At 51.1% G+C, this 9,939-nt stretch overlaps 1 protein-coding gene across 1 annotated transcript in view; it reads left to right on the top strand.

Moving 5' to 3' along the window:
* Positions 1 to 9,939, top strand: part of KCNB1 (potassium voltage-gated channel subfamily B member 1) — a 108,593-nt gene that overhangs the window by 69,158 nt on the left and 29,496 nt on the right. The gene's annotated exons all lie outside the window — the stretch shown is intronic.

Below are 9,939 nucleotides of genomic sequence, written 5' to 3'. Positions count from 1 at the left end.
TAATCCTCTGACTGCTAATGAGAACTCCGGCCTGGCAGGACTCGGTCTGTCTGGGCAGGGGCTTCTGGGGCTGGGGCTACCCTTGGCTGTGACCCCAGAGGCAGCACAAACCCCAATCCAGTTATCTTGCCTCTCTAGTACCCCACCCCCATGTCAGAGGGGAGAAGGCTGTCGTTTTTCTGCTTCTTTCTGGACTTTCCAAAAGCCAGCAAGTCTAGGGGAAATTCCCAAGGGGAGCAAAGGAAGACGCAGTGGCTTGTGCAGGGCTGTGAGGAGGGGCAGCCAGTCTGGCAGGGTCTGCAGGCTGTGGAAAGGCAGGGGTGGGGGGTGGGAGGGGAGGGGAGAGGAAGGGAGAGAAGGGAGGAGGGGAGGGGTCCACTATGAGGTCACAACAGAAAACAGGCCCTCAGCTGAGAGGCGGGAAACCTGGGTCCCAGGCGTAATTCTTCCCCAGCAGGGTTGTGCGCCTGAGGGCCAGTTCCTTCCCCTCTCTGGGCCTCAGATTCCACACCTGTACAATGGGCATGTTGGCTCGCAGGCCCTTTAGGAAACTCACCACTCAGATGTCTCAAAAACCCTCCCATGAGCCTGCAATTCTGATTCTGAGAAATCTCCTCAACTTCCCCAGTGGGGAAGGCCTCGTGTAGTTATTCATCCAACAAACATTTGCTGAGCACCTCCTGTGTACAGGGAGCTGGGGACACATGGGGGATCAAGGCAGACCCAGTCCCTGCCCCTCATTCTAGTGCATGAGACAACAAGCCAAGAAAGAAATGACCGAGTGCTTTCAAATCCCTGGAAGAGGGTCTTGGGATAACAAGTGAGGGTCAGGGCAGGCTGCTTTACCAAGACGGTCAGGAAGCTTCTCTGTGGAGGTAACATCTGAGCTGAAACCTGAAGGGGGAGGAGGAAAGAGACCTAGGGAGACCTCAGGATAGTGGACCGCAAGTGCCAAGGCCCTGAGGCTGAAGGGCCAAGAGGCCAGGGTGAGGAAGAGATGGGTGAGATGGGAGAGGCAGCCAAAGCCAGATCAGGCAGGGCCTTGAGGCCTTTGATCAGCTTTTGTTCCCAGTGCACCGGGGCACCCTAGGGGCTTTTGAGCAGGGCAGTCACAGAATCATCGTGTTTTTAAAAGATGCTTCTGAGTGGAGAATGGGTTGCAGGGGTGAGGGGGGACACCAATAAGGGGACCACTAACGTTGTCCTTGCAGGACTCAGGAACGTGGAGCAGGGTGGTGGTGGGGGATGCGGGGACAAGCGGTCAGACTCTGGGTCCATTTTGAAGGTGGAGAGAGCAGTCAGGGAGGGCTCCCAGGTTGGTGGCCTGAGGCTCTGGGAAGACGGGAATGCCCTCTGCCACAACAGGGGAGAGCCAGTACAGAGCAAGTAGGGGCTTGGCTTGGCTTCATGAAGTTGGAGACACCAGTGGGACATCTAAGTGTCAAAGCCAACCTCCTGCCACCCAGCCCGGCCCTGCCTGCCCAGATGGCATGTGGAGGGGAGCCCGCCTTGCGGCAGAGATTAATTCCCATGACCCAGTTCTGTCTGCCGGTGGCTATGTGGGTCACCTGGACTGCAGGGCCTTGCCCGCAGAGCTTGTCCCACACCTACCCTCCCCTCTCTGGCGTTCTCAGTTCTCTGGACCCTGCAGCCCCAGGATCACTGATGGAGGGAACCCAGAGCGTTGCGGTTCCCCTGGCCCATCTGTGAGACCTGGATCCCCCTGTCTCTGCTCTTGTTGTACCCTCTGCCTAAAATCTCCTTTCCCCTCCTTTTCTTCTTCTTCTTCTTCTTCTTCTTCTTCTTTTTTTTAATTTTTGGCCACACCCCACAGCATGTGGGACCTTGGTTCCCCAGCCAGGGATGGAACCGGTGCCCGCTGCACTGGAAGGTGGAGTCTTAACTCCTGGGCCTCCGGGGAAGTCCCTCCACCCTACTTCCCCTCTCAGCTCTCACATATTCTCTCCATCCCTTTATGTCAAGCCCAGAAGCCGCCAAGAAACCTTCCTGGCTTTCCACTTAGAATAATAGGTACCATATTTTAAATGCCTATTAAGTGCCAGGCTCTGTAAAAAGTAATTTATCTTGCTGGTCTCATCTAATCTTTGGAGATAGAGATGACTGCTTCTGTTTTACTGATGAGCAGGTTAGGGCTGAAGGAGGTGAAGTCACGATCTTGAGGTCATGTGAGGAAAGCGGCAGGGGTGGCAGAAATTCAAACTACACTGTCATGTTTTCCAGAGCAGCTTAGGTACTTCTGTGCCTAAGGGACTCTGGGCTCCTCAAGGGCATAGATTGAGTTTATTTAGTTTTTGCATCCCCAGAATCTGGCACAAGCCCTCCATACATGCTGGCTGGCTGGCTGGCTGGCTGGCTGGATAGATAGGTGGATACGTAGGAAGATAGATGGATGGATACCTAGTAGATGGGTGGGTGGATTTGTGGATGGGTGGGTAGATGAATTATAGATGGACAAGTGGCTAAATGATGGATGGATGGTGGATAAGCACATAGATGGGTAGATGGAAGGAAGGAAGGACGGGTGAGGTGGATGGCGTAGAAAAAGACAAGAAAGGTGTGAGAGAGAGACAATTTCCACATGAGAAAGCTGTTCTTACACATTAAGTCATTGGTGATGCTCCCTTCTGACCTCAAGGATCAAGCAGTTCAGAGGCCAACTCTTTTCAAAGAAGATAGGAAACAGATCCGCCATGTATTCAGCACCCATTATGGATCAGGCACCATCCTAAGAATCTTATGTGCATTAATCAATCCTCACAAAAGCCCTATGAAGAGAGTACTATTCTTATTTCTCAGATGAGAAATCAAACCACTTATCACAGGAGAGAGACCCCTATGGATGATCATAGCACTGTCTGCTGGTGGGATGTGAATCGGAAGCTACAGTAATTCCAAGGTGGCACAGAGGTAAAGAATCTGCCTGCCAATGCTGGGGACATGGGTTCGATATCTGGGTTGGAAAGATCCCCTGGAGTAGGAAATGGCAACCCACTCCAGAATTCTTGCCTGGAAAATCCCACAGACAGAGGAGCCTGGCGGGCTACAGTCCATGGGGTGGCAGAGTCAAACAGAACTGAGCATGCAAGCATCATCTCAGCTCTGAAAGGTTTTCTGACCCCAGGGCCTTTGTACTTACTGCTCTTTCTCACAGTCAGATCTTAGCTCAAACATTTCCTCTTAGAAAGGCCGTTATCAGCCACCTTGCTCAGCAGCCCCCCAACTATTCTAAGAATTACTTTGGGACAATACAGATTTGGCTGCTGTGGTAGAGACCCAAATAGACGTGACTTATGCAATATCAAATATGTTTCTTCTCTTTCTCAGTAAGGAGAGGTCACTGGTTCTTGAAATGCAGTATATACATCTGAGGTGTGTGAGGCCCCCACAAAGCGGGCAGGTGCAGTGGTTGAGAGAGGGCTCTGAACCCAGCTCTGCCTGAATCCAAATCTCACCACCACCTCCCACGACTGAGGTCAGGTGGACCTGGCACAAGGATCTTAGCCTCTCTGAGCTTGCATTTCCGATCTGAAAATTCAGTTGTTAATAACATCCTATTTCATAACGATCCCAGGAATGGATACACACAAAATGTCCAGAGCAGGGGTCAGCAAGCCAAGGCCTACTGGCCAAGTCTAGCCCACCACCTGTTTTTGTATGGCCTGCAAACTACAAGTGGTTCTTACATGTTTCACTCACTGAAAAATATCAAAGAAGAAATCTCAATTCAGAGAATATGAAAATTATATGAAATTCAAACTGTACTGTCCCATAAAGTTTTATTGGAACACAGCTCATTTGTTTCTGGCTGCCCTCATGCAAAAGACGCTGCTTCCCTGGGGGCTCAGATGGTAAAGAATCTGCCTGCAATGCAGGAGACCTACCTGGGTTTGGTCCCTGGGTTGGAAGGATCCCCTGGAGAAGGAAATGGCAACCCACTCCAGTGTTCTTGCCTGGGAAATCCCATGGATGGAGGAGCCTGGGGGGGCTACAGTCCACGGGGTCGCAAAGAGTCAGACACGACGAGCGATTAACACTTTCACTTGTGCCAAGTGCAGAGTGCAGTGATTGTGACAGATTGTGTGACCCACAATGTCTGGCCCTTTACAGAGAAAGTCTGCCGAAGCCTCGTCTAGAGAGCGTTGCCTGGTACACAGCAAACCTCAGATGGTGTTACTCACTGAGGCCCTTGGGAAGCTGCTATGGTGCAGGGGCCAGATTGGGTTTCAATTGTGGGCTGCGCCCTGGGCTAGAAACATTATGTGGACAAATCTCATCTCAGCACTTGGAGTTAGGTGTGACTATGTCCATTTTATAGATGAAGAAACTGAGGCTCAAAGAGGTGTTGGCGCTTGCCCGAGATCACCCAGCTGGGTGAGTAGCAGAGCTGAGATTTAAACACAGTGTCTTCCGGTTCCACTGACTGCCCCCTTCCCTTCCCCTCCATGTACACACCCACTGCCTGAGATGGCTCTGCAAAAATGCCAGCCACTGTGTCTCCAAGGCCTGGCAATGGAATCATCTGGAAGAGTTTGCTGAAAATGCAAGTTCCTGGGATTTCCCTGCTGGTCCAGTGGCCAAGACTCCGCACTCTCAAGGCAGAAGGTCTGGGTTTGATCCCACCTGCTGCAACTAAGACCTGATACAGCCAAATAAATCCTTTTAAAAAAAAAAAAAAAACAAAGGCAATCCCTGAGTCCTACTGCAGACCTCCTGAATCCGCCTCTGTGGGGAGGACCCGGGATGCTCCGTCAGCAAGAGTCCCCAGAGGATTTCAGGGGTGGTCGGCCGGAGGAGTCCCCACAGGCTGCAGCTGGTGGGGGTGGGGAGCTTCCTGAGGAAGGGTGAGCTGAGGAGGAGTTGGACAGGTGAGCGGAAAGCAAGGGGTGACCCAGGCAGGGAAGCCTGCCTGCGTGGAATCGAGGAGGCAGTATTGAGGCTGGTCTCTGCGAGCCCTGGAACTCCGGGGAGAAAGGCAGCTCTCCTACCCGGGAAGATCTTCCTTTCCTCTGGGATTTTAAGAAGAAACTGGAAGCACCTCACTCCAGCCTCCAAAACCCCGCGCGATCTGCTTCCCGCCTGCCTTTCTGTCATCACCTCTGACCTTCCTTTCCTCGCTTCTTTCACCCTGGTCTCCTCTCTGGTCCCGAAATATACCTCCTTCCTGCCTCAGGACCTTTGTACTTTCTGCTTCTTCCATCTTGCTCATCCTCAGACTTCAGCTCAACAGCCACCTCCCAGGGGCCTTTACTGACCAGCTGCCTTCTCCCTCACAGATCTCTCTCCCCACAACCGCATCCCTGCTGTTATGTATCTGTTTATTGGCTCCTCCTCTCTCCTAGGGCTTCCCAGACAGTTCAGTGGTGAAGAATCTGACTGCCAATGCAGGAGAGGCGGGTTCGATCCCCAGGTCAGGAAGTTCCCCTGGAGGATAAAAATGGCAACCCACTCCAGTATTCTTGCCAGAAGAATCCCATGGACAGAGGAGCCTGCGGGCTATGGTCCGTGGGTTCACAGAGTCAGACACAACTGAGCGACTGAGTACACTCGCACCTCTCTCCTGAAAAATGACTTCCTGCTTCCTTCACGGCTGTGCCCCCCAGAGCCCAGCACAGTGCCTAGAACTCAGAAATTATTCAGTACCTGGTGACTGAATGAACGAAAAATGTGGAACATGCCCCAAAGAAGGGCTGAGCCAAACTTCTAAGCTCTTCTCCTGGCAAAGTATTCAGCACCCAGGGGGCGGCCGGCTAAGGTTTGAGATGAGACCTCTGTGGCATGAAAGTGGGTGGAGAGGGCCTTCCCTGGTGGTCCAGTGGCTAAGATTCCACACTCCCAATGCCGGGGCCCAGGTTCCATCCCCTATCGGGGAACTGGATCTCTCATGCCGCAACTGAGACCCAGTGAGGCCAGATAAACATTAAAAGAAAAAAAAAAAAGTTGGGGAGAATTCCTGAAAGAGAAAACAAGGCAGCTGAAAGAGCCTTTTCCTTCCTCTTATCCCCTGGAGAGGAAGACATGCTGTTGCCTTCTGGAATTCTCCAGTCATCTTCCTGCCTCCACAAACCCGGGAGCTACCCCAGCTCCCTTTACCGAACAAGCCCTGGACCAGCCCTCCACAGGCACGCTCCCGTCAGATCCTCACCACTCAACAAGTGACGAAGGATCCCTGCGCCCATTTCACAGATGGAGAAACAGATTTGGAGAGGGAAAGGAATTTGTCCTGGGTCCAGGGTGAAACGCAAACACTGGAACTCAGCCCTCTCTCTAAAGCCTCTCTTCTCGGCCCCTGTGTTGCCTGCCACTCAACCCCACCATCCATGCCACTTCTGCATACTCCCCTACGTGCCACTGTCAGAAAGTCCCTCTGCAATCTAACTCAAAGCCAGGAGAGAGGCAGCTTTCTGTTTCACATGCAAATTTCGGGCTCAGTTTTCCCCAGAAAGGCAAAGAGAGGTGAAATATTTATTTGGCTGCGGTGCGTCTTAGTTGCAGCATGAGAACTCTTAGTTGCTGCCTGTGGGATCTAGTTCCCTGACCAGGGATCAAACCTGGGCCCTCTGAATTGAAAGTACAGAGTCTTAGCCACTGACCTCTGCCTCAGGGTTTGAACCAGAGAAGTCAAGGAGTGAGCAGGAGAGGCAGGCCACGCTCCCAGTTTTATTCCCAGTCACAAAATTAGGCTGACTCTGAAGGTCATTCATTGTACATATGGGGAGGGTGAGGCCCAAAGATGGGGAAAGACTTGCTGAGGTCACACATGGCAGAGCTGGACCTAGAACCAGACTCAGTTTCCCCAGCCATAAAATGGGTTAGACTGGATGGGATGGGGGGCCTGGCAACTGTTCTCTCCCAGGCCTCAAGTGGTGCCTCCTGTAGGAAGTCTTCCCTCCTGCTCCCAGATGGACTCGGTTTCTCCCAGGCAGTGGGCTCTCCCCTTCTCCCCTGGACCCTCTCACTCTGCTTTGCAATAAGTTGTGTCTGCCCCTCTGCTACTAGACAGGAAGGAGGGTTGGGTCTTACTTGCTCTTGCAGACCTGGTGTCTGGCCCAGAGTTGATCTCCTTTAGTTAAAATGTATGCATTTTTATTTAGGTGTATATGCAGTATACCAGGCCTTCATTCATTCAACGGGCGACCCCCGCGCATCAGGCACCACAGTGCTAGGAGCTGCAGGTTTGGCGATGGACACAATGAACACGGTAGACTGGGCTCCACTGCACAGTGCTCCTCGCAGAGCGGTGGAGATGCGCATTGCACCTCATCCTGCAAACATTCCAACTCACGTTGGCGTGGCCAGGAAGAGAGAGAGGCGCCCAGGGTGTAAAATTTAAGATGTTCACTCTTGAGGTGGTACAGTGCATGCCCCCTCCTCAGCCTGGCCCTGAAAGCATGAGCAGAGAGACGTGCCCTTATCAGGGAGGCAGGAGAGGGTCATGGAAGGCAGCCCTGAGAAGGGAAGATGTATAAACACACACATCACTCAGGGTAATGGTTCTCCACTCCCTAACCAATCCAAGCCCCTTTTATATGACAAATATTCTGTGAACGCCTCACCACTAAATGAAAGTCATAGATAATATACTTGACTTGGTCAGGAAGATCCCTTGGAGAAGGAAATGGCAACCCATTCCAGTATTCTTGCCTGGAAAATCCCCTGGACTGAGGAGCCTGGCAGGCTACAGTACCTGGGGTCAAAGAGTCGAACATGACTGAGTGACTGAGCAACTTCACTTTTCCCTGGCAGTCCAGTGGTTAAGACTCCGCATTTCCATTGCAGGGGGCACTCCCAAGGGTTTGATCTTTGGTTGGGGAACTAAGATCCCACACGCTGCACAGTCAAAAGAAAGAAAAGAGGTAGATAATAGACTTTGCCTATTCATCCCCCAGCCAAATCAATACACGTAATGCCCTAAATTTAGCAGAAAGAATTACAAGGAAAATAATTTATATGAAACTTCTATGCATTTCAATATACAAATGCCTGGTCACGACAGTGACTCCAGAAAACACGATGAAGCGTCAGGTGCGTACCCTATACATAGAAGCGCTGCAAGTGTGACGGAGTGGAAAACAGAGCCACAGGTGTGTTGGCAGCCCAGATACCATGAGTGGCACTGCCATCAGTCACGTGGTTTTTCCAATGTGGTGAGTAACTCTCAGTAAAGTTCTGAACAGATGAAAGTACAGTTCTACAGCTGTTTCAGTCAGTGGTTGCATTTCTGGAAAATTCGGGATATGTTAAACCTTGGCACTGGTGGAAGATATTTGATGTGTTTAGATGTAAAATGGAGTCAGAGTCTAGGTTCGAGAAATCGTAAGCAGCCCTGTTTTGTGCGGTTCAGGTCGCCCAGCATACCAGCCTCTGCCCGCTGGGTGCCCGAGTGTCCCCCCCTATCCTCGGGACAGCCTCACACTTTTCCAGGCCTTCTGGGCAGAATCACTGGAGACAGCCTCCAGCTCACACCCAGTGTCCAAACAGAAGGCCACTCTGTTATCTGTTGGTCCTTCTATTCTCAACCTAATGGCTTGTTTACGCTTTATTTACATTATCAGGGGCCTGGCACGCTGCCGACAGTAGCCTTTTTTTTTTTCCAATCTGTGCACGTCCTAGGCAATTAGCCTTCTAAGTAAAGGAGACAATATCAGCAGAAATTTCCTCCTGACCGATCTGAACCAGCCTTGTTCCCAAGAAGTCAGCAGCCCCTGGCTGACTCCACTGTGAATTCTCAGCTGCTCCAGACCAGCCCTGTGGACATTAACCAGCTCCACTGTGTGCTCACAAGCAGAAATGGCAGCTCATGAGGTCTGGTATCCCTGCAGTTGTTTTTTAGAACCAGAACCATAGTGAGTGCTTCTATGAGCTAAAGCCTTTTTTTAAAAAAATAATTTTGTTGATTTTTTTTTTTGGCTGTGCTGGGTCTTAGCTGTGGTATGTGAGATTTTCAGTCTTCATTGAAGCATGTGGGATCTCTCGTTGCGGCAGGTGGGATCTAGCTAGCTCATCAGGGATCGAGCCCTGCATTGGGAGTGCTGAGTCATAGCCACCGGACCACCGGGGAAGTCCTTATGAGCCAAAGACTTAACTCAACAGACTTCCTTACCCAAGCAGCCAATGCATAGCTGGCTTTCTCTCCCTTGAGAAGGAAGAGACAGGAAAAGAAAATTTCTTTTATTTCCTCCTTCATCCTTTCACCTTTCCCTAACAAGCCCCGCCACCCACCACAATTAGACATGCACCTCCTGGTCTCCAAGAGGGCGATCTTTTCCGAAATAAAGTACTTCTCTTCTTGCCTTTAGAATGTCCAGATTTTAAGTCCTCCCGATTGAAAGCTAGGAATCTTTTAAGAGTAAAGGATGATGATTCATGATTCATCTTATATAATTATCCTTGGAACCAAACCCATGAGGCATGCAGACCTACTGTGCGTTATTCTACTCATCCTCACCACCTCCAGGATAGACCTTTCTCATCCCCATGTTGCTGATGAGGAAACAGAAGTTCAGAGAGGGCTGTGACTCACCCAGGGTCACACAACAGGTCCACTGCAAAGCCGGAGTTCACCCCAGATCCACTGTTCTCAGAGCCCACCCTTGTTACAGTCACCCCGCTGCAGAGTCCTTTTCCTTCTCCCAGGGTAGAAATAGCTGTTTACCCTATTTTCTATGAACAGGTTTCCATGAGGCCTCCAGAATGTGTGTGATCAAGCCAGGGAATTCAAAAATACAGCTCTTATTACGGAACTTAGTATTAACCAGCCACCCACCCGCCTGGCTCTAATTAAAGGCCTGTCTGTCTTCGGCTTACAAATCTCGGCTTTCTGGGGCCTATAATTTAACCAGTTGCAATCAAGCCCCAGAGAGTTGCGAGTAGAAGACTGGCCTCTCTACTCCCTGTCTTACTGAGGCTAGTGATAGAGAG

This window comes from Ovis canadensis, chromosome 13 (assembly GCF_042477335.2).
Source record: "Ovis canadensis isolate MfBH-ARS-UI-01 breed Bighorn chromosome 13, ARS-UI_OviCan_v2, whole genome shotgun sequence".
Classification (NCBI taxonomy): Eukaryota; Metazoa; Chordata; class Mammalia; order Artiodactyla; family Bovidae; genus Ovis; species Ovis canadensis.
The sequence above is the reverse complement of the archived record's forward strand: the minus strand, read 5'-3'. Positions and strand labels throughout refer to the sequence as shown.